At 38.5% G+C, this 25,575-nt stretch overlaps 2 long non-coding RNA genes across 3 annotated transcripts in view; one reads left to right on the plus strand and one right to left on the minus strand.

The window, feature by feature from the left end:
* The window catches only part of LOC129058687 (uncharacterized), a 62,367-nt gene that overhangs the window by 17,662 nt on the left and 19,130 nt on the right, over positions 1 to 25,575 (plus strand). Inside the window, exon 3 of the long non-coding RNA XR_008523976.2 lies at positions 24,190 to 24,254. This is a non-coding gene — a long non-coding RNA (uncharacterized LOC129058687). The remainder of the gene's footprint in view (positions 1 to 24,189; positions 24,255 to 25,575) is intronic.
* The window catches only part of LOC129058686 (uncharacterized), a 70,569-nt gene that overhangs the window by 7,451 nt on the left and 37,543 nt on the right, over positions 1 to 25,575 (minus strand). The window contains exon 4 of one of the 2 annotated variants that reach the window (XR_010139271.1): positions 16,468 to 16,573. The exons of the other annotated variant lie outside the window; for it this stretch is intronic. This is a non-coding gene — a long non-coding RNA (uncharacterized LOC129058686). Of the gene's footprint in view, positions 1 to 16,467; positions 16,574 to 25,575 lie in introns of those variants that run through there. 2 annotated transcript variants of the gene reach the window in all.

Consider the following 25,575-nt stretch of genomic DNA (forward strand, 5'->3'; position numbering starts at 1 on the left):
GAGGAAACAATTGGAGAAGCACTTTCTCTTTTGCTGTTGGTTTCCACCTTTGGGATAGTCACACCTCAGTGCAGCCCCTTTAACTCTACAGTATTCATAACATGCCACTTGTCTCAGAGACAAAAGCTATTAATGACTGTCTGATCCTCCTAATTAGCTTGACTGATTGGTGGGAGTCAGAGCAACATTAGCAGTCTGGCGAGGTTAGTTACAGACTGACTTTAATTGTTTTGCTTATCACTTATTAATTACCATTAACTGCCATTTCAGAGTGTTCTATGTCAAGAAAGTGGAACTCCATTAGCATAATTTGCCTGTATACACACTTTTTTTTGTATTGTACTTTTATTTACCTATATCTAACACAACAGATTTTTAGATCCAGTGACAAGAGTGTAGCAGTTGAGGACAATTTTACATTGAAGAGTCAATATATTAGTAGTTTGCAAAAAGTCCATTGGTAATATCAGGCCAAAGCAAAACGAAAAAAGTGTTAGAGAATAGCCTTTGCTTGGTTTTATGCAATAGAATTTTTCTTATAAGAAATTCAAAGCACACTCTGTTTACAAACCTTGAAACAGATGAGAGGATCTTCATCATTTCACAGAAGCAAGGGAAAGCCTTTTGTGATTAAATTATTTTAATGATTTTTAATATTACTAAATCAAAAATTAATTTTGACTCTATCACTATTTGTAATAGTTGTCAAGAATTCTCCTTAACTGGAAAAGGAGCAAATCAACTGTTTTTCTTTACTGATGAAAAGAAAAAAAATACCTAGAACAATATGATGATTGGAAAATTATCCTGAATTTTAAGTTAGTTCCTGTGAATTATTTGTAATTTGTCATCAAATGAGAGACATTTCTGGCTCCTTGTAAGAGACTGAACATAAGATGCACAACTGCTAGATTACATATTAAAATAGAACTCTGGCCCATAACCTGCTGTAACCAGTCCAGGAAGCCAAACCACAACCTCTGTAGCACTTGGTCCAAAAATGGTAAGGACTTGATCAATAATTGACAGCTTCTTTAACTTTTGTCCCTGATTCCAACTTGCGATCAATGGGAGAAAGCCAAATATTGCTCCCCTAACCAATCTTATAGGATGTCCCATGAGTTAGTAGACCTCCAGCTTCCCCTGCCAACAGCCTCCATTAAGGGCAGACCTGAAGCCTTGATTTTTTCCCACCATAAAGCTTTTCCACTTCACTACCTGCCTTTGAGTTTCTGCCAAATGCAAATGATGGTGGCTGACTTCCTTGCTATAGCAAGCTTTAAATAAACAGTCTATGCCTATTCTCATTTCCATGGTCTTCATTCATTTTCACACTTAGGAGTAGGCTATGTTTTTCTAAGCCACATCCTTAAAATGTGTGACTCTTATTATCAATATTTTTATATGACTCTCAGACAGCCTCCATAAGTCAATTATACCTTCCAGAAAAATGAGATCCAATTTTACCTATAGTTTGCCAAATATGAGAGTGATTTTTCACCCCAAAGTAATTAAAGCTATTATTTACAAAAGAAGACTCGTAGTTTACCGGGTATGATGCATTCAATACTTTTCTAAAATAAAGCCAAGGAATTATATTGCTTACATCTGAAAGAAAGAGTAGAATTAAAAATAGTCTTTTCAGAGAAGTTTTACAAAGATAGAATCAAAAAGCTAAAGGCACACTCAGAACAAAGGGGCTTTCATGTGCTTCACAGCTTTCTTAACCATGAAGGGGGTCGAGTAGTGAGATAGATGTTAAGCCTACTTTCAACCCATATGAAAGGGCATAAATTAAAAATAGATTATGCAAAATTTTTAATGAAAGATGAGTCTAACTTATAGGTACAACTGCCTTGAGGTCTGTTTATGCCAAGCAGTTACCATAGTAAAGCCACAATTACATGACATATCCACACTCATATTAAACCTAAAATTAAAAGACATAAAAATCACATTAAGGGAAAAGAAACCTACTAAGGCCACAAAGGTCAAAGTTAAAGCCACCCATCAGCCTCAGGAGCTCCATGTTTCTACTTGGTTCTTTATTCAAATGAGCCACCAAGTATGTTAGTACAGAACAGTGTGCTCAAGGATAGTTCCCATCTAATTCATTAATATTCTGAACATACCTCTTAAGAGATCTCTGGGAACACAAGCACTCTCTTCTTTAAAAACCCATTTCAAACCAGGTTTCTTGGCACAAGAATACCATGCATTCCCCTTTGATTTTCTAAACAAATTCCCACAAAATTATTTTTAAATCTAATTTAGTTTAACATATTTTAAGTATTTTATTTCTTTATTTGTCAAAAATCAAATGCTTTAAAATATTTTCAATGCTGTAATCAATTACTATAAGTGTTATAAACAAATTTCAATTTTATAAAATTTCTTCTTTATTAAGAAAGACCCTAAAATGTGCAGCAAAACCCTTTTTCTCAGGGAAACATATTGGTATCTAAGGCATCAATATTAATTCTCTGAAACTTCCTAGCCGGAGTATACTATGAAACATTTAGTCCACCATTATAATGAGGATTGCAGTGGAGGTCATTCTGAAGCTATCACAGGTTTATGGAAAGAATAAATTACTGTTAATTTAATTTCACCCCCAGTTTTATATATTACCATCCTCACATTCCTTGCCATCAAAACTAAAATGAGTCAGTAGAGTATTGTAGTCACAAGTCCCAGACATCTATTTGACTCTTTTTGTTTCCTGATCTTATTTAAAAGAAAAAAAATTTACATAAAATTAATTTAGCATTTATTAGTTTTTCTTGGTCAAATTCTGGTAAGTCTAATGGAAAGTGTGGCAAAAAAGCAAGCAAGCAAATAAAACCATCTCACATCATAGTGAATTACTGGAAAATCACATGTTAATAAAGAACCTGCATCATCTCATCTGTGTCCCTTCTCTAAAAGCTTTTGGAAAAGGTTTTTCACCAAAACAAGGGCATTAGCCCAGAAAAAGAAAAATGTGGGATACAGGAAACAGGAGATCCCACGAGAGACACGAGGCAAAGGAAATCCCAGGGTCATTGTGAGGGAGACCCCAGGATGGCGCCTATGGCAAAGGTGCAGAAAGCAGTATAGGGATCTCAAAGAGAAACTTCTCTGGAGGAAAAAAAAAAAAAATTAATAGAATATCTGAAGCAACTGAACATCTTGAGGGATGATTTACTCCAGGAGCTGCAAACTACATACAGCCCATGGGCCCAATCTACAATGGCGGAATTGAATAGTTGTAAAAGAGACAGCAAGGTGAACGGATTAAAAGAGTCAATGATTTATAGAATATTTTTAAGGAAAAGTTTGCCAAAAAGGTTTCAGAGTGATTCGCAATAAGCACATTAGAAAATTAAGCAAAAGAAAATAAAGGATGATAATTGACACCTTTGAAAACAAATAGCTGCATAGAAAAGGAAAAATCATAGTTTACTCCATGACTTCTCTGTGAATTGCATTGTACAGTTATAGTAATATAAGTGTTGAATATTCATCTAAGCAGAATCACAGTATTTGAGGAGGATGGTGAAGGCTAGAAGAGAAAAGAGAGCTTCATCTTTGTCATACATAATAGAAATTCAATAGGTAATGGCTAAAAATGAAAAATCAGAGAGTAACAATTAAAACCATGTTTAAACACATGACACCAAGAGAATCAACTAAAGCAGGTAAAAGTGTTGCCTCTAGTGAGGAAAAGAGAAAGAAAAAGAGTTGACACTGCTCTTTTGTTAACAAACTTTGTACAACTTTTTGACTCAAATTATGTGCATACATAATTCTGCAAAAGATAGAATTAAGACTTAAAATAAAATAAATTTGGTCTGGCATAATATAAAAACCACACATAAAATGTTGATAGTCATTTCAGAAAGTTTTCAGGCCTGGACAATGTACTGCCCATGTGCATTTAATTCTTCTACTGATCCATGGTTAGAACAATTATCCAATATGACCAATTCACATAATCTTGCACCCTAATGAAAAACATTTATTGTTATATAAGAACAGTTAAGTCCCACTGATTCCATGGGACTTTAAATATACAGTTGACCTTTGTACAACATAAGTTTGAATTGTGAGTGTCCACTTACAGGTTAACTTTTCAACCAAACGCAAATCAGAAATACAGTATTTGCAGGATGCAAAACCTGCATATACAAAGGGCCGACTTTCCCTATTGGCAGATTGGGTGAGGCTGACTGCAGAACTTGAGTATGCATGAATTTGGGTGTACTGGAGTTGTTCTGGAACCAATCCCCAGTGTATATGGAGGGATGACAGTAATAGATATTCTGAGAACTATTTCTCCAAGAAGTCTCAGATAATTCTGGAAGTTATTTATTTGTGGTGACACTATAAGCTAATGTTTATTTCAGCTCCTCTGCCTACAAAATGAAAAAAAGAAAGAAAGAAAAAGGAGAGAAAAGAAAGACAAATATATCCTAAGATTATTATCCAGAACAAAAAGATAAATAAGAATTCTTTGGTGCTAGGTAACAGAAAATTTTAAAATACTATATATATATTTAAAAAAACCATGTATGTTACAGACTAAGAAAAGTATTTGCTGGAGCTATTCTCATTCTCCTCTGACATTTAACAGATTCATGCAATATTCTACCCAACTATCCCGAATGCCAAGCTATAACCAAAGCTTTCTTGTTTCTTGAATAGTGCTTTGCAATTTAGAATAGTTTTTTCTAATAATCACTCCAGTGATTCGGCTTATATTTAATGCTTTTAATTTTTACTTTGATACATAAATAACATGTATGCTATTAAGTCTGCCTTCAAAACTAAAGACATTCCTACGTATTATCACAGACACTACACAAAATTGAGTTTCTCTTTGTATGTGCATGTATAATTCAAAATTGAAAACACCATTGCATTTAATATTCCTGATTCTCCTAGCAATAATTTGTCCTTTTCATACTACATCTAAGACTTGATTCATCAACCATGAGATCATTACTATTTGGGTGCTGGCATCCTAGAATATAAGAGTGATAGAATACAATGAGCCTTGTGTTGAGAAACTTTTCCAAGCAGCAAAGAATGCATATAATATGAAAGAAGAGATGAGCTCATGCATAAGATGTATTAGTGTGAACTGAGGTATTGAAAATTGGTATGCCTTAATGTCAAATAAAGATCTTAATCTTATTTGACTCTTTGAATCTAAGGACTAAAAGATTGAATGATGTGGTTATAGTCATTTGAAGTCTAAATTTTCTAACTTTTAATACCTTTTGTTCAAAGTGACTCTGTAATCGAAAGAAAACATAGAAGAATCAGTCAAGTTTTTGAAGATATATTTGGTACTATTTTCAGTGGATTTTTAAACTGTGCCTACATCATATCAGAACATCAGGATGAAAATTAAATTCAGTCAACCAGAAAGTTTTGAATACAAACCAAAAATACAGATAAAGGGTAACAAAGTATAAATACTAAAGCTTCATGGAAAATTTATTTTTGCTTTATTTCTTGTATTAGCAAGCCCTTCTGATTCCTTAGGCTTTCATCTAATACCATGCCACTGAATCATTTTACTCCGTACTCTCTCTTTCTTTGGGACCTCAAATTTTCTGAGAGATTACATTCCTGCTTATCCTTGAAAAGTTTTACAAAAAAAACTTACTGTTTTCTCTTTTAAATCTATCATTCTACTCCCCAAGATTGGTTTTATTGCTAAAAATCTCTCTTTTCCTCATATCTTCCCAGCTGCCTTCCCACTCAAAGGAAACACAATTTTCCTTCTCTGACTTTAAATTAGGAAAGGAAAACTACCCAAAATAACTGAAATAATTTAAACCAACCAGCATCCTCTTTTAAGCAGAGTTTTTTATGACTCAACACGAGTCACCTAACTTGATCCTGATTTTGGAATTCCTACAATTTCAGCCATTTCAACGGAATCATCTAATGTTAAGCTTTGTCTTATGGTCTCATGGTCTGCTTTTCTTGGAGAGGTGTCTCTGTTCTCTGCCTTTTGAGTTATTTATCTGGTTTTCAACTCACTGCTTTATTTATTTGCCCTGGCTCCTGTGTGGTCCTTGATTCCTCACTGGTCATCAACATTTTTCATTCATTAAATTTTTTATTCAACACATATTTATTGCTGACCTTGTTTGAGCAAGGCACTGTGCCACATACAGCGAGGAATTTGTTTGTTTGTTTGATTTTTGAGACGGAGTCTCGCTCTGTCGCCCAGGCTGGAGTGCAGTGGAGCTATCTCTGCTCACTGCAAGCTCCGCCTCCCAGGTTCACGCCATTCTCCTGCCTCAGCCTCCCGAGTAGCTGGGACTACAGGCGCCCGCCACCATGCCCGGCTAATTTTTTGTATTTTCAGTAGAGACGGGGTTTCACCATGTTAGCCAGGGTGGTCTCCGTCTCCATCTCCTGATTTGGTGATCCGCCCCCCTCGGCCTCCCAAAGTGCTGGGATTGCAGGCATGAGCCACTGCACCCGGCCCCTACAGCGAGGAATTTTTAAAAGTCAAACATTATAATAAAGCCTGCACACAAGAGGCTAAAATAAAAAGAAGGATACATGAGCCTACCATAGGAGAGTTTTGGAAAATAGTGTGAATTCTGATCAAAGGGATTACTGGGACAAGAGGTTGGGACATGGAATGAAAAAAAGGACAAGATTGGGACATGGAATGAAAACAACTTTCGTGGAAAAAATAAACATGAATAGAATTTGAAAATCTAAGATATGTGCACACTTTGGGGGGCTGTAGGCAGGTGGTAGTACACAGGGTGATTCAAAAAGGGAAGAATTTCAGGCAGAGGAAACATGAGTTGTATCAGGCATAGAAACCTGGAACAAAATATTTATGTTTGCTCAGAACTCAGTCTGAAGGAAAGGAAGAGCAGTAAAAATGAGAGTAACCACCTCCAGTTCACTTTACTCCCAGTTTTCTTGGTACAAAAGAGTGAATAAGATCTTTATCTGCATAAGAATCAGGGACTTTCGTCATGTGAAATATGAATGAGGAGTATTACTTGGCTAGCACTTTAGAGAGCATTTGTAATCTATATGATGTTAATCAGGAAGTGATTAAACAGCAATGCCCTTTTCTACATTTGCCTGGAAATGCTCAATGGTGTAACACAAGCAAGAGCCATGAGGATGCGTCACAAATGAAGGATCCATTTTCAGTTGACTGAAAATAAGAGGAGATTCTTTCAGCTTAAAGGACTTTCAAGCCCTTTCTATCAATTTGCCCAATAAGAATATTTCCCTGAAGTAGAGATGGTTATGTTGAGATGTAATCAATGACCAAGAGCTAGTGAAAGGGGTAAGTGTGACACAGGTGTTGCAAGGAGAGGGCACAGCACACACAAAGGCTTAGTGGTGGAAGGGAGAAGGGCACTTTCAAGGAACTGAAAGTCTACAGCAGCACAGAAGGAGGGAGGGGCAGAGTGTAGCAAGGTGAAACAGGAGATCACTAAAGGGCCTTGACCGGATATAGAGCTTCTGGTCAATACTCAAAGAGCAAGGAGAAGCCATACAAAAGTTGTAAGCAAGAGAGTGACATAATCAGAGTTTAACTTCTTTTTTTTAATTATTCTACTTTAAGTTCTAGGGTACATGTGCACAATGTGCAGGTTTGTTACATATGTATACATGTGCCATGTTGGTGTGCTGCATCCATTAACTCGTCATTTACATTAGGTACATCTTGTAATGCTATCCCTCCCCCCTCTCCCCACCCCACGACAGGCCCCGGTGTGTGATGTTCCCCTTCCTGTGTCCAAGTGTTCTCATTGTTCAATTCCCACCTATGAGTGGGAACATGCGGTGTTTGGTTTTTTGTCCTTGCGATAGTTTGCTGAGAATGATGGTTTCCAGCTTCATCCATGTCCCTACAATGGACATGAACTCATCCTTTTTTATGGCTGCATAGTATTCCATGGTGCATATGTGCCACATTTTCTTAATCTAGTCTATCAGAGTTTAACTTCTTAAAGACTATTCTGGATATTGTGGAGCAGTGATTGGAGTAGAGCAAGAGTGGACACAAGAGATCAGTTAGAAGCTATAACAGTAATCTAGCTGATAGATGGCAGTGCTTAGGCTAGAATATTTGTGGTGAGAGAAATAAAAGAAAGTAGATGGAATCAAGAAATATTTGGAAGACAAAACTAACTGCATTCAGCAGCTGATAAAAAATAAAAGTAAATAAGGAGAGAATTTATCAGAATTACTCCCACATTTCTATTTGCAGAATTTGATAGATGGTAGACTCATTAATAAGAGTTATGGAATAGAAGAAAGTCAGATTTGAAGGGAAAGATAAGTTTATTCGTGGATATAAGGTTAAAGTATTCTTAGGACATCAGGAGTAATATACATAGAGTCTCCCATCCCCTGCAGCTACAGTAGAATAATCTGAAGGTTGGGTCCACGATTAATTACAACAACAGAGAAACTGCAGAGTAAGTTGAATTCTCCACCCCCTCAGGTATGCTATACCAAGATCAGGGCCATTTTTGAAAAATAGTGGGGTCGGGAGACTTGGGATAAAGACATCTGGGCAAGTGCACTGGAGATTTATTAATCCTTAAAGTCCCTGAGTCCTCTGGACCTGGATAATTGGACAATTTGTTTCTATTTAAGGCTAGCAATGCCCCCTTTGTTGAAGATGATGCAAGGTCTCTGCCATGAAAGATGTATTGGTCAGGGTTCCATCAGAGAAATTAGACCAGTAGGAAATATACATTAAGAGATTTATTGCAATAAATTAATTTAAGCAAATGTGACAGCTGGCTAGGCAAGTCTAAAATGTACAGGGCAGGCTATCAGGAATGGCAAATTGGAACTTTCAGGCAATACTGAAACTGCAGTCCACAGGTGAAATTTCTTTTGGGAAGCCTCAGTTCAGCTCTTACAGTCTTTCAACTCATTGAATCATACTCACCCAGATTGCGTAGGGTCATTTTCCTTGCTTAAAGTAAACTGGTTATAGACTTTCATCACAACTGCAAAATACCTTGACAGCACCACTTTGATGAGAAATTGCTTTAATAAGTGTTGATTATAGTCTAGCTAAGTTGGCACATAAAACCGACCATCATACACGATTTCATGTGTGCCCATCAAGATTTAGCTGCACCTTGCCTCCTGGTCTCCAGGCCAATGACTAGAGCTAATTCACAGTATAACCAGCAGGAAAGGTGTTGTAAAGAATAAAAGGGATTATACAAATATAGGGCTCTAGTATCTTCTCCAGGACGTGAACTCGCAAGAATCAGGAGAGTGTATATAGGATCCTGAAAGTGCTGTATGAAAATGGGGGTGACAGAACAGAATATGAACTTGGATAAGGGAGAGTATATCAATATTGGATTAACCCTCTCTTGTAACACAAAATTTAATATGCTGGCAAACACCTCAAGAGATGGTGATAAAACAGTGAAGTAGTAATGCTAGCACTGCCATAGCAGTCAGTGGTAGGAAAGACTAAAAGGAGCAGAGAAGCGGCCATGCCAGAATGAATGTAGTATTTAATCTAGAAAATTCATTGGCTGACTATGATCCATGTGAGGGCCCAGAGGACACTGGATTTACCAAAGCAATAAAGAGCATGCTGGTGAGAGAAGTATTAACATGATTGAGAAGCTCAGTGATGGTTGTCTTATGGATCCCAGGGCTGAAGGTAGGAGGTGCTGTTACAAAATCCAATGATGATAGGACCCCAGAGTAACAAAGGCTTGGTGTCAGAAACAGGTGCAATTTTTGGAACAAATGACAAGGTCAGAGTCATCCAGGGATCCTGACCTGCAGAGATCTACAGAAATGTTTAATAGAATGTGGTGTTCTAGGATAAAAATAGGTGGAAAACCAGAAAAATATTGTTTAATTTTTATAACCAAAAGAAATTGAATATGATAATTGGAAGGTTGAGGACAAATGACCCCCCCAAAAATATTGATGACTTACCCAGTTTCTAAAGCTAAGGCAGATCTTAGGCTTGAAACACATTAACTAAAAAAGGGTTTGGATTCTCATGGGAAAGAACCATTTAATTCTATAGCAATAACATAAGGTAAGGATTCTCCTTAGTTCTTCTCCAAAGGGACCTATGGTCATTTATTTGGGTAAACACATACCAGGTAATAGTCAGAACTTTTGAGAATGTTGGTAAGAGTCTGAATTGCTGTGGATATCTAACAACCTAAAGTATTATCTTGACACCCATATTAGAGTGAGGGGTACATGAGATTAGAGTAGGTCATCTCTGTTCATGATCATTTCTCTACTATCTGAATGAAAGATCAAACTGGACACACTTCGTAATTGGCAGTAACCCTATGTTGATTCAGTGACATGTGATATAAGAGCTCTCAGAGTTGCCAAGACCATGTGTAAACTCCTGGAATTGATTTCCTATCCCAAATCGAGATTGCAAGTATTAAAAAACAATATCACAGTGAGTAATGACAGATTAATCTCACCATTAAAAATCAGAGTATGCAGAGTAGTGGTCCTATCTGTTATTTTGGGATAGATCTTCAACTCCAAACCCACCCACCTTTACTTTGTTTTGTGATGCTGGGGGTAGTTCTCTGAAAACCAAATATTGGGTTTGTCATCTGGCTGCATGATTTCCTATGTATCAAGGATGCTAGAAGAGTCTGCAAGGCTGTTTGCTTTCTGTAGGCTAGCTTGCTTTCTTGCTTGCTTTCTCTCTTTCTCTCTCTCTCTCTTTCTTTTTTTTTTTTTTTTTTGTCTTGCTCTGTCACCCAGGCTGGAGTGCAGTGGTGCAGTCTTGGCTCACTGCAACGTCCGCCTCCCAGGTTTAAGTGATTCTCTTCCCTCAGCCTCCCAAGTAGCTGGGATTACAGGTGCATGCCACCACACCCGGATAATTTTTGTATTTTTGGTAGAGACAGGGTTTCACCATGTTGGCCAGTCTGGTCTTGAACTCCTGACCACAGGTGATCTGCCCACCTCAGCCTCCCAAATTGCTGGGATTACAGACATGAGCCACACACCCTGGCCTCTGTGGGCTTTCTTTATCATATGTTAACACCCACCCGAGAACCATGGAAGAGGCACTAAACAACCAGGTAGGCACAATGAGTCAGCTAATTGATGTCAGCCAACATCTGTTATTGCTGGCATAATCACTCATGAGTGCCATGGCCATGGTAACAGGGATAGAGACTCTACATGGATCCAACAGTATGAGCTTCAACTTACTAAGGATAATCTAGCTTCTTCTATGGAAGAGTCAACTTGCCAGCAGCAGAAATAAACACTGAGCTCCCAATATAGTATCACTCCTTAAGCACTTGGTGAAAAGGTAGTTTGGACTCCATCTATTCTCAAAGGAGCAGAAATTTATCTCGACTAGACTTGTCACAACTTTGGGTATTCGTTTACCTTTGCTGCCCACAGGGCTTTAGGCAACACTACTGTCTAAGAGCCTACAGAGTACTGATCCATTGACAATAAATACCATATAACATCACCTCAAACAAAGAGACTCACTTTATAGAAAAAGAGGTGTAGCAATGACTATGGCATACACTAAGCCTATACCACACCATACCAACAAGTAGCTTCCAGCATGATAGAACAAGACAATCTTTCCAAGGTGCAGCTAAAGCACCAAATGGAGGTGAGACCCTAAAAGGATGGGACACCATCTACCAGGATTAATTATATATCCTATACAATGAGCGTTATATGGTGCTGTGTTTCCAGTAGGTAGAGTATATGGGACCAGCAGCAAAGGGGTGAAAGTAGGAATGGCCTCACTTACCATCCCTCCTAGTGACTCAGTTGGGAATTTTCTACCACAAGTTTAGACATTACAGGTCTAGAGACCCTAGTTCCCAAAGAGGAAATGCTTTCATGAGAAGACACAGCAGGACTTCCACTTAACTTTGAGTTATGGCTACTAAATTCAGGTCCATGTACCAAGAGACCAAAAAGTAAGGAAAGGAGTTATCACATGACAAGGGTAATTGACCTTGATCAGAAGGAAGTGGGGCTACCGTTACACAATGTGGATAGGGAAGAGTGTTACTGGCACCCAAGTGATCCACTGGGACATTTCTTGGTACTCTTCTGCCCAACTGTAAATGGACTGGGCAAATGGACAAGTCCAGCAACCATAGCCTGAGAAGGACATGATGACTTTGGGTGACCATGAGGGAATGGGTATGAAAATCAGTTGTGGTCTCAAGACTAGATATAACAGCTGGAGCTCTAGTTCTTCCTATTAACATTCATTGTGTAAGATTTCCCAAGAAATGAGACCAATAAGAAGCTTGGAGCAACTACTCCTCAGTGTGGTGAACTTACCATATGAAGCAAATGGATCTGAGCAGGCCAATGGATATATTCACCCATGTCATCTTTCTAAAAGAGGAACTCATTTCCCCAGGTGACTGATGGGTTTATTAGTTGCTGGGGCCTCACAGCTGTATTTCTCTCCTGAAAGTGCCAAAGGGAACCTCCTTACCCAAGGTTTCTCCCCTTCTATTTTAATGCCGGTTAATACAATTATAGACAAAGGACCTACCCTCTTACATCAATTCAGAAAAGCTCTGGTGAACCATGCCAGTTCCAGAATTCCCATTAGATTTGGTAAGGCCTCTGGTACAAATGCATCAGTTTGGCAAGCTCTCCTTTTCAATCCTGCCTCCCCAAATTCTTCATAGTCTCTTCTGAAAGTACTCTCCATAAACTTCCTACGTAAAACCTCTTTCTAAAATCTGTTTCCAGAAAACCCAGCCTGAGATTAAGGTTATTCCCAAAAGTCAAAGCTGTATGCAGAGTGGGTACTGATGCCAGTTTGGAATGTATTGAGGAGTAGGTGGGAGAGGAGGAAATGAAATAAAATTTGTTTAAATAAGGAGAAAGAATTAGAGCAGTAGTGCTAGTTTCTCAATGCCCTCATTTGTAAAATGGATATTAATAATAGTACTATACTTCAAAGATGTTTTATCCTTTTGTTACAGATTGAGAGGATAATGTTGATATACACCACAGGGTATATTTTTATTAATCATCATTTTACCAATTAGGAAAATGAGGTACAGAAAAATTATGACTTGTTCAAAACTTTAGACATATTAAGGAGTAGAACCAGGATACAAACTCAAGCAAACCCAACTGTAAAGTCTGTGTACGGATCTACCATTTTCTACTGCTTCTTCAGAAGACAAGAGGGATTGAGGCAGGGGTGGGCTAGAGCTGGGCTGTATTAGATGCAAAGCCTATGTGCTCATCTCTTTCCATGCATAGTGAGTTGATGTCATATTAGTAGCTTAAAATCAGCCATGGTAGTAAGTTTCACACTACAGAAATCAGCAAATGCTGCAAATCAGGATTTCTTTTTTCAGAAGGCTATTTGTTAAACATTAGCAGAAGACTATTGGATTGGTCTTAAAGGGAGGGACACCATCTCAACTGTGATAAGAAGGAACAAAGAAAAGATGAATACAGATTCACAAAAATAAGCAGGGTCAGTGGTGGGAAATCAAGGTGATTTCCATTTTCTCCATGTGGAATCTGGTGGCAAGACCATCTATTAAGAGTTGAGGGACAGGTGTGGTATCAAATGATTGTGGGGAAGATCATTATCACTTAGCATAATTCCCACAATAATAAGGATGAATTAAATTATAGCTATTATTATCAAATATGCCGTTGACCATTTATACTCTGACCATAGTTACGAAACAGCATACAATTCTCATTACAGGGTGTGGATTCTTAACAAATCCTTTTGTTTTACAAGTCCAGAATTGAAGAACTCCTTCAATTATTATTGAATATAAATTTCTTAGCCAAATGAATTCTATTTATTATATTTAAGAATTTTGTGCCCCGAATGACAAAACAATACAGTATGTACAGCCTTCCTTTGAAATTCGATCAAAACTTGTTTAGTCACGTGCCCTATAAAAGTCACTCTTTCTCATATTTCATCTCAATGACTCTGAGAAATGTGTATGTTTGTGTCATTTTCATTGTCCAGTATCTCTCTTTTTAATAATTAACATTAAGATTGTTTACAAGAAAGAGATTATTTGCATTTTACAGTGTGCTGAAAAGGAAACAGAAAAGAAGGAAAGAGAAGGAAAGCCTGTAACTCTGCGACAAGCATATTTGGGGGAAAAAGAAGCCCCAGGGCAGAGTTAAGAATGAATGAAGCTGAAATTTAATCCCTGGGATCTGTGGGACATTGGAAAGGGCACAGAGATGCCACAAGCTGACTGAGAAGTGATCTGGGGGGCTCAGCAGGCAGTAGACAAAGAATGGAGCCTTCTGAGGGTTGAAATGGTGCATCACCTGCATAAGCACCTGTTCCAGATCACCAGCTTTAACATGCACTGGCATGTGTCAATCTCACTTTGGTTTTCAGGGCTTTGAAATAAAAAATATGACATATAGGGCTTTTCAGAAGGAGTAAAATGAAAACAAAAAGTTGCTAATCTATTGTGTCACCCATAATCACTTTATAAAAGAACTCAGTGTTTAAAAGTTATGTTAGACACATTTGGATGAAAAATATTTTTACTTAAGTATGCCATTTCTAGTAATTTTGTGGGGCAAGAGAAACAATTCTTAGGAAAGGAAAATCTTTATGCAGTTTTTCATCCTGTAACACTTTATCCATGCATCCTATAACCTTGTAAGCTAAGAAGATCTTACTTTATCATAAAATAATGACTTAGCATTAGCTTCGTAACTGTTATTCAGAGTAGAATTTAACACGAAGGAGAAAAAAAAATAAGCTCTGTCATCATAGGGCTAAATTATTTCTAATGTCCCCTACAGCAGTAAGTGTAGAACATAGCTGAGGGCTTAAAATTCTTTCATCAGATAATACAATTATTTTATGAAAAGGAAAGACTATATGTCAATGATTTTAGTTGCTGTTTTTATGGTTTGTTAAATAATTAGTCTGATTCAAAACTAGGACATATTCTGAAAAGTCAGCTTCTTATCCCCATGGGATTACTGCTATATTGTACACTGCTCACAATACTGAGTTTACAAACATTTGCTGGTGTAACGATGCAGCAAAAGTCAGGTCATGGGTTTGGTGGAAAGAAATGTCAAGTATGTAAGCGAGATCAAGAGATGAGAGAGAACTAAAGGAAAACAATCCTGTTGGACCAATGATACAGATTTATCCAGACAACTGTTGGGTCAGGTCAGAATATTTCTGAATATTTATTTCAGCCGGTAACACCTTACATTCACCTTTTATTCAGCTCCTCTTCAGTATAATTGTATTCACTCATTCAGTAAGCATTTACCCTACTTAGTGCCAGTTACAAGTATGCTGGGCTCTGCAGCTGCAGCACACAAATGGGAGAAATGGTGACATAAAGAGATAACTACAATGCAATATAGAAACAGTGTTTCGTTTCAATACAATTCAGCTCAGATCAAATATAGCAGCATGAGGTCAAAGAACTAGCCTTGATGTGTTCCATCATTGCATCTGGAAATGGGGATAAATACACATACTTGCCCATCTCGTTGAGCTCAAATGCATGACTTCTAAGTCTGCATCCATAATAATAACAGGCAGTGTACTGTTTGATGCTTAATGTTACCAGTAACGTGGCCAAAAAGGTATGGAAAAGGGCAGAATTAATTTGACCTGATGAAATCATGCAGCCCAGAAAAGTGAACTAGCCATGGGCAGAGAGAATGCTGGTCAGGCGTATGTGGGCAAAACTAGTGATACTGAAATGCACATGGATTTTTGTGTAACCAATTGATTTGTTGCACTTGTTCCCTCCTCCCCATTTTTCCCTCTCCTTGTATTCTCTTCTCTTCTCTATATGAACTCATATGATCTTGTTAAGGGGTAGGTAGAGTAAACTTGCATCACTTAGTCTTTGCTCTGGACTGCTTCCAGCTACTTGCCTGTGTAATCTCTCTAATCTGGGTGGGTCATCAGGAAAAGAACTCAGTTTTCACAACATAAGCACTGAATAATCCAGCTGCTAAGATTTCGCCTCATGGGATGTAAGACGTACCATTTTTGAGCTAACTTTAGTTAATCAACTGATCGACCCAACGTACACACAATCTGTTGATATTCTATAAGTCAAAATCAATAAACTGTTCTCCAAACTCACCCCCATTGCACCTTTGAACTTCTCACCTCAAGTTACTTTTCCACGTTACTCCTAACCACAGCCTTGCATAAGCCTCTACCATTCTATCTATTCTTACTGCTTTTCTTTTCAACCTGACCACCATGGTATTCCTGCTTCTCCATGTTTATTTAGAAGTGAAGTATGACTCAGTAAACCTTCTAGATACTTTCATGCCAAGCTGAAGGCCACCTTATCAGGGGGAGTTCACCTTGGTGATCCCTAGACCTATTATGCTCTTCCACAGCTTACTGGGTAGAGAGAACAGGCTTCACCTGGTTTCACAGCCTGACTTTCTCTTCCATAGCTTACCGGGTAGAGAGAACAGGCTTCACCTGGTTTCACAGCCTGACTTGGACACTGACTATGTGACCTTGGGAAAGTTGTCCACCACCTTGTCTCCATTTCATCATCTGTAAGACAGATATTTTCACTTACCTTAGGAGGTTGTTGTGAGTATTAAATGAGACAAATCAAGTAAAGTGCTAGAAGGAGTGCCCAGCACATACTAAGTACATGATAATGATAACTATCCTTATTTATTAGTAGAAATAACAATGAAGGGGAGGGACCAAGATGGCCCATGAGAAGCAGCTGTGGCCTGTGGCACTCACAAAGAGGAATGAAAGCTGCGAGTGAATTCAGCACCTTCAACTAAAATATCCAAGTTCTCACATTGGGACTGACTAGGCAAACAACTCAATCCACAGAGAATGAAGAAAAGCAAAGTGGGGCAATGGCCCACCCAGGAGCACCATGGAGCCAAATGAACCCCAAACCATATCCCAGGAAACCAGGTGTCTCCCACGGATCTTTGCAATCTGCAGATCAGGAGATCCTCTCATGAGCCCATGTCATCAGGACCTTGAGTCCGATACACAAAGCTGTATGGAGTCTCAGCAGAACAGCTACTCGGGCACACACAAAGACCCAGGAGCTTTACGTACCCCAGCTCCAGGATCCTTGGCAAGGGGGGAGATCTGCCTGTACATATGCCCAGCAAAGGGGCTGAATCCAGGGAGCCAAGGAGTGTCATTCTGCAGGCCCCACTTCCCATGGCACCTCAAAAGTTAAGACACACTGGCTTAGAATTCCAGCCAGCCAATGGCAATGCTAGGCAAGCTAGAGTCAGCCTGAGATGGGACCCAGTTCCTCAGGGGGAGAGGTGACCTCCATCTCTGCACTTCGGTAGATGCAGACGTTTTAGCCTACTGGAGTTGAAGAATCTAAACAGTCTGGAAGAGGAAGGGTCCCCCACAACGCAACACAACTGCCTTGCCAGATGGTGGCCAGACTGCTTCTTTAAGTGGGACCCCAATCCATTCCTCCTCACTGGGCGGAAACTTTCTGTGGAGGCTTCAGCCACTTCAGCCAGGGTTTTATGGAGAGAGCTCTGATCTCTCCCTGAGATGGAGCTCCTTGGGGGAGGGGCAGCCACCATCTCTGTGGTCTGGCTAAGCCGTGCCAGCCTGCCGGCTTTGGAGAACCCAGAAAGTCTGGACGAGGAAGGGTACCCCCAGTGCAGCACACCTGCTCTACCAACAAGCAATCAGACTGAGATTCTTTAAGCAGGTTCCTGATCCTGTTCCTCCTGACTGGGTGAGACCTCCCAACAACTAGAAAAAACTGGTTGCCTCATTTTTTCCTATACCTGGAGGTATCTCCAGTGAAGGCCATGAAACAGCAAAAATGGCCACCTGCTCTTTCCTCTGGAAGCTCTGTCCCAGGGGGCTACTGACCTGTTGCTGGCCTGAGTGTTCCTGTAAGAGGTGGCCAACAGGACTGAGGCTGAAATGGCTGAAGTGACAGAAGTAGGCTTTAGAAAATGGGTAATAATGAACTTTGCTGAGCTAAAGGAGCATGCTGTAACCCATTGCAAAGAAGCTAAGAATCATGATAAAACAATACAGGAGCCGATAGAATAGCCAGTTTAGAGAGAAACATAACTGACCTGATGGAGCTGAGAAACACAACACAAGAACTTTACAATGCAATCACAAGTATCAATAGCAGGATGGATCAAGCGGAGGAAAGAATCTTAGAACTTGAAGACTATCTTTCTGAAATAAGACAGGCAGACAAGAATAAAGAAAAAAAAGAATGAAAAGGAATAAACAAAACTCCAAGAAATATGGGATTAGGTAAAGAGACCAAACTATGACTCACTTGTCCTGCCCAGTGAGGAGGAATGAATTGGGGTCCCACTTAAAGAAGCAGTTTGGCCATGATCTGGCAAGGCAGTTGTGCTCTTCCAGACTGTTTGGATTCTCCAATACCAGCAGGCTGGAATGTCTGAGCCTACAGAAGTGCAGAGATGGAGGCCACCCCTTCCCCCAGGAACTGGTTTCCATCTCAGGCAGATTCTTACCTATTGCCATTGTCTGCCTGGAATTCCAAGCCAGTGTGTCTTAACTTGTGAGGTACATGAAAGAGACAAGGAGAATGGAACCAAGGTGGAAAACATACTTCAGGGTATCATCCAGGAGAACTTCCCCAACCTAGCAAGACAGGCCCACATTAAAATTAACGAAATCCAGAGAACCCCAGTAAGATACTCCATGAGAAGATCAGCCCTAAGACACAAAATTTTCAGATTCTCCAGGGTCAAAATGAAAGAAAACATGTTAAGGGCAGCCAGAGAAAAAGGCCAGGTCACCCACAAAGGGAAGCTCATCAGACTAACAGTGGACCTGTCAGTGGAAACCCTACAAGCCAGAAGAGATTGGAGACCAATTTTCAATATTCTTAAAGAAAAGAATTTCCAACCCAGAATTTCCTATCTGGCCAAACTAAGCTTCATAAGTGAAGGAGAAATAAGATCCTTTTTCAGACAAGCAAATGCCATTCATCACCACCAGGCCTGCCTTGCAAGAGCTCCTGAAGGAAGCACTAAACATGGAAAGGAAAAACCATTACCAGCTACTACAAAAGCACACTGAGGTACACAGACCAGTGATACTAAGAAGCAACCACGTAAACAGGCCTACAGAATAACCAATTACCATCATGATGACAGGATCAAATTCACATATAACAATACTAATGTTAAATGTAAACGGGCAAAATGCCCCAATTAAAGGACACAGAATGGCAAGCTGGATAAAGAGCCAAGACCCACTGGCATACTGTCTTCAGGAGACACATCTCACATGGAAAGACACACATAGGCTCAAAATAAAGGGATGCAGGAAAATTTACCAAGCAAATGGAAGAGAAAAAAGCAGGGGTTGCAATCTGAGTTTCTGACAAAACAGACTTTAAACCAAGAAAGATAAAAAAGACAAAGAAGGGCATTACACAATGGTAAAGAGTTCAATTCAACAAGAACTAACTATTCTAAATATATATGCACCCAATACAGGAGCATCCAAATTCATAAAGCAAATTCTTAGAGACCTACAAAGAGACTTAGACTCCCACACAATAATAGTGGGAGACTTTAACACCTCACTGACAATATTAGACAGATCATCAAGAGAGAAAATTAACAAAGATATTTAGGACCTGAACTCAGCTCTAGACCTGAGTTCTAGTTCAAGAGGACCTGATAGATACCCACAGAACTCTCCACCCCAAAACAACAGACTACACATTCTTCTTATCTCTACACGGCACTTACTCTAAAATTGACCACATAATTGGAAGTAAAACAATCCTCAGCAAATGCAAAATAACTGAAATAATAACAAATGGTTTCTCAAACCACAGCGTAATCAAATTAGAACTCAAGATTAAGAAACTCTTTCAAAATCACACAACTACATGGAAATTGAACAATCTGCTCCTGAATGACACTTGGGTAAATAATGAAATTGAGGCAGAAATCAAGAAGTTCTTTGAAACTAATGAGAACAAAGAGTAAATATACCAGAATCTCTGGGATGCAGCTGAAGTGCAGTGTTAAGAGGGAAATTTACAGCCCTAAATGCCCAGATCAAAAAGCTAGAAAGATCTCAAATCAACAACCTCACAACTAAGAGAACTAGAAAACCAAGAGCAAACAAACCCCAAAGCTAGCAGAAGACAAGAAATAACCAAAAACAGAGCTGAACTGAAGGAGAGACATGAAAAACCCTTCAAAATGTCAATCCAGGAGCTGTTTTTTAAAAAAAATAGTAAAATAGATAGACTGCTAGCTAGACTAATAAAGAAGTATTAAATAAACACAATCAGAAATGATAAGAGGAATATCACCGCTGACCCCACAGAAATACAAACAACCATCAGACAAGACTATAATCTCTATGGACATAAACTAGAAAATCTAGAAGAAATGGATAAATTTCTGGAAACATACACCATCCCAAGATTGAATCAAGAAGTCATTGAATCCCTGAACAGACCAATAACAAGTTCTGAAATTGAGGCAGTAATAAATAGCCTACCAATCAAAAAAAGGCCCAGGACCAGATGGATTCACAGCTGAATTCTACAAGAGGTAGAAGAGCTGGTGCCATTTCTACTAAAACTATCCCAAACAATTGAAAAGGAGGGACTTCTCCCTAATTCATTCTATGAGGCCAGCATCATCCTTTTACCAAAACCTGTCAGAGATACAACAACAACCACAACAAACTTCAGGCCTATATCTCTGATGAACATTGATGCAAAAAATCCTCAATAAAATACTGGCATACTGAATCCAGCAGCACATCAAAAAGCTTATCCACTATGACCAAGTTGGCTTCATCCCCAAGATGCAAGGTTGGTTCAACATACACAAATCAATAAATGTGATTCACCACATAAACAGAACTAAAGACTAAAACCACATGATTATCTCAGTACATGCAGAAAAGACCTTCAATAAAATTCAACATTGCTTCATGTTAAAAACTCTCAATAAACTAGGATTGAAGGAACACACCTCATAATAATAAGAGCCATATATGACAAACCTACAGCCAACATCATACTGAATGGGCAAAAGCTGGAAACATTCTCCTTGAAAACTGGCATAAGACAAGGCTGCCTTCTCTCACCACTCCTACTCAACAGTATTGGAAGTCCTGGACAGGGCACTCAGGCAAGAGAAAGAAATAAAGCATATTCACATAGGAAGAGAGGAAGTCGAACTGTCTTTGTTTGCATATGAAATAATCCTATATTTAGAAAAACCCATTATCTCAGCCCAAAAGCTTCTTAAGCTGATAAGCAACTTCAGCAAAGTCTCGAGATATGAAATCAATGTGGAAAAATCACTAGCATTCCTATACACCAACAACAGGCAAGCTGAGAGCCAAATCATGAATGAACTCCCATTCATAATTGCTACAAAAATAAAATACCTAGGAATACAGCTAACAAGGGGAGTGAACAACCTCTTCAAAGAGAACTACAAACCACTGCTCAAAGAAATCAGAGAAGAAACAAACAAATGGAGAACATTCCATGCTCATGGATAAGAAGAATCAAGATCGTAAAAATGGCCATACTATCCAAAGTAATTTACAGATTCAATGTTATTCCCATCAAACTACCATTGACTTTCTTCACAGAATTAGCAAAAACTATTTTAAAATGCATATGCAATAAAAAAATAGCCCAAATAGCCAAAGCAATTCTAAGCAAAAAGAACAAAGCTGGAGGCATTATGCTACCTGACTTCAAACTATCCTACAAGGCTACAGTAACCAAAACAGCATGGTACTGGTACAAGAACAGGCTCATAGACCAACGGAACAGAATAGAGAACTCAGAAATAAGACTACACACCTACAACCATCTGATCTTCAACAAACCTGACAAAAACAAGCAATGGGGAAAGGATTCCCTGTTTAATAAATGGTGCTGGGAGAACTGGCTAGCCATATACAGAAAATTGAAACTGGACCCCTTCCTTATACCATATACAAAAATTAACTCAAGGTGGATTAAAGACTTAAATGCAAAACCTAAAACTATAAAAACCCTACAAGAAAATCTAGGCAATACCATTCAGGACATAGACACAGGCAAAGATTTCATGACAAAAACGCTGAATTTCAATTTCAATGAAAGCATAAATTGACAAATGGGATATAATTCAACCAAAGAGTTTCTGCACAGCAAAATAAACTATCAACAGAGTAAACAAATAATTTTCTCCATTCTGTAGAATTGGAGAAAATCTTTGCAATCTATCCATCTGACAAAGGTCTGATATCCAGAATCTACAAGGAACTTAAACAAATTTACAGAATGGGAGAAAATTTTTGCAATCTATCCATCTGACAAAGGTCTGATATCCAGAATCTACAATGAACTTAAACAAATTTCCAAAAATAAAACCCAAACAACCCCATTAAAAAGTGGGCAAAGAACCTGAACAGACACTTCTGAAAAGAAGACATTTATATGGCCAATAAACGTATGAAAAAAAGCTCAACATCACTGATCATTAGAGAATCGCAAATCAAAATCACAATGAGATACCATCTCAAAATCGCAATTACTTTTGCAACAATCTAATATTAAAAAGTCGAAAAGACAACAGATGCTGGAGAGGTTGTGGAGAAAAATGTATGCTTTTACACTGTTTGTAGGATTGTAAATTAGTTCATCCATTATGGAAGACAGTGCAGTGTGGTGATTTTTCAAAGACCTAGAGGCAAAAATACCATTTGTCCCAGCAATCCCATTACTGGGCACATACCCAAATAATTATAAATTATTCTATTATAAAGAAATACGCGTGCATATGTTCATTGCAGCACTACTCACAATAGCAAAGACATGGAATCAACCTAAATGACCATCAGTGATAGACTGGATAAAGAGAATGTGGTTTATATCCACCATGGAATACTATGCAGCCATAAAAAGGAATGCGATCATGTCCTTTGCAGGGACATGGATGGAACTAGAATCCGTTGGAACTGGAATCCGTTATCCTTAGCAAACTAATACAAGAACAGAAAACCAAACACCGCATGTTCTCACTTATAAGTAGGCGATGAACAAAGAGAACACATGAACACATGGGGTGGGAATCAACACACACTGGGGCTTGGTGGAAGAAAGGCTGTGGGAGGGAGAGCACCAGGAATAGCTAATGGATGCTGGGCTTAATACCTAGGTGATGGGATGACCTGTGCAGTAAACCACCATGGCACAAGTTTACCTATGTAACAAACCTGCACATCCTGCTCATGTACCCCTGAACTTAAAGTTGAAGAAGAAAAAAAGAAATAACTGCAGTAACAAGTAATTAAGTAGTTTCTATCTTCCAGGTGTTGTGCCCTGCATAACCTTGCATGACATGTTATTATGATTATTTTAGTCATGAGAAAAACAAAGCTTTAAATTGTAGGAAATTTACCAAAGGCCATACAAGAGACAGTGCTAAGATTTTAAGGTCCTTCAGCCTAAAAAGCGGCACCTTTTGTTTGTTTATTTTTTATTTCAACACATTTTCCTCAGTCATTACAGTAAAAGAGGAAAGGAATGGCATGTACAGAATGCTTTTCTTTATGATGTCCTAAGCTGGTCCCATTTTTTCCAATTAATTGGGTGCTTGTATGTGTAACCTAGATATCAGCCAAAGTCACTCTATTCTTTGAGTTGAGAAATACATAAAATTTTCCAGAGGTCTTTCTCCTATATCTTGCAAAAGGGCCACTGTATTCCCAAGACTGTAGTTTCTCTTGGAAAATTCTGGCTTGGAGTTCCAATATAATGTCTTGGCTTGAACTTCTGGCTCTTACTCAGACTCAATTTCATTCTCATCTTTAGTCCCTCACCTACAGTTTCCATTCCCTATTCACAGCCAAAGTTTGGATATTTGACCCTTCAAACCTCATTTTATAATTTGATTCCCAATGTAGGAGGTGGGGCCTGATGGGAGGTGTTTGGGCCATGGGAGTGGATCCCTCATGAATAGATTAATGCCCTCCTTGAGGAGGCAGGGGTGAGTAAGTGAGTTTTAACTCTATTAGTTCCCATAAGAGCTGATTGTTAAAAAGAGCCTGTCATTTCCCTTCTCTCTCTCTTACATCCTGTCTCATGAAATGGTCTCTGATATACACAGAAGCTCCCCTTTATCTTTCAGCACAAGGGGAAGCAGCCTGTGGCCCTCACCAGATGCAGATATTCGATCTTCCAGAAAACAGAATCGTGAGTCAAATAAACCTCTTTTCTTTTCTCCAGCCTCTGGTATTCCCTTATAGTAATACCAAACCAAGACTTTTACCCACACATAAGACTTCTTGGTTTTCCTTCTAAAACATGGACATAAGAAGAATGTATGTCAGACTTGGAGAGATGGAGAGCGTTTAAATCACAGAAACATAAACAACACTGAATGTTCAATTTCCTTTGACTCCAGATTCCTTTAAGGCTCCTTGCCACTGGGAATCACTCACTTTCCTGTTTTATGTCCAACCTTGATTTTCTCTCTTGGTTGATTCCCTTTAATCCCCTTCAAAACTCTGCTAACATCTTTTCTCTAGAAGAGTCTTTAAAATTTTCATCCTTTTATCCTTAATTGATTTAGGGTCAAAATTTTGTTGTTTCTTAACAATAAAATAGCTAGAAGAGAGGATTTGAATTTTTCTCAACACAAAAACATGATACATGTTTGAGCCAATGGCTGTCCTGAATACCCTGACTTGATCATTACACATTGTGTACAGGTATCAAAATATCATATGTACACCATAAATATGTACAATTATTACGTATCAATAAAAAGTATAATAATAAAAACACAGGAAAGCAAGAAAGGAGAGGAGACAAGGATAACTTAGAATTTTAGAGAATGGGGTACTCACGGATGTCAAAAAGAGAAATTTATTGGCAAGATAAAAAGTAAATTTGTTTCAGACACACAATAAAGATACTGCATTACATTTGAGTGGAGAAATCAATCAGGCAGCTGGAAATACCAAAAGGAGATACTAACAGAGATCAGGACAAATGTAGATGTTCATGCAGTGGTAATAGTTGAAGACAAGATGGTGGAGTGTGGTTAAACATACAAAGAAAGAGTGGAGCATGGGGATGGGAATAAGTATAAGAGAGGAGATACAGGATTTGAAGAAATGGTTTTATTTAAAAGAAAGGACAAGGGGAAACATAGAAATATAGGAAAACTAGGATGCTAAAACGTAAAGGAAGATGAGCAAAGAGAGATTTTTACACAGAAGAGGCAGGACAAGAGTGACAAATGTTCCTGGAAGTAAAGATCAACACTGTAAAGATGGCAATAAATTCCAGGATTAGGAGACCAGTAGTGTCATGAATAAAGGTAGTTTAAGTGAAGCAGTAAGAGATAAAAAGCAAATTTCAAGGAGTCAACGAGCAAGGGTAACATAAATGAATAAAAAACTTCAATTGTGACATGTCTGAATTTTAAAAGGAAAAAAATTGTAAGAATCAAGGTAGATAAAAAGCTTATTTCAGTATATAGAAGACCTGAGTATTTTTCTAGGGAAAA

The sequence above is a fragment of the Pongo abelii genome, chromosome 2 (genome assembly GCF_028885655.2).
Source record: "Pongo abelii isolate AG06213 chromosome 2, NHGRI_mPonAbe1-v2.0_pri, whole genome shotgun sequence".
NCBI lineage: Eukaryota > Metazoa > Chordata > Mammalia > Primates > Hominidae > Pongo > Pongo abelii.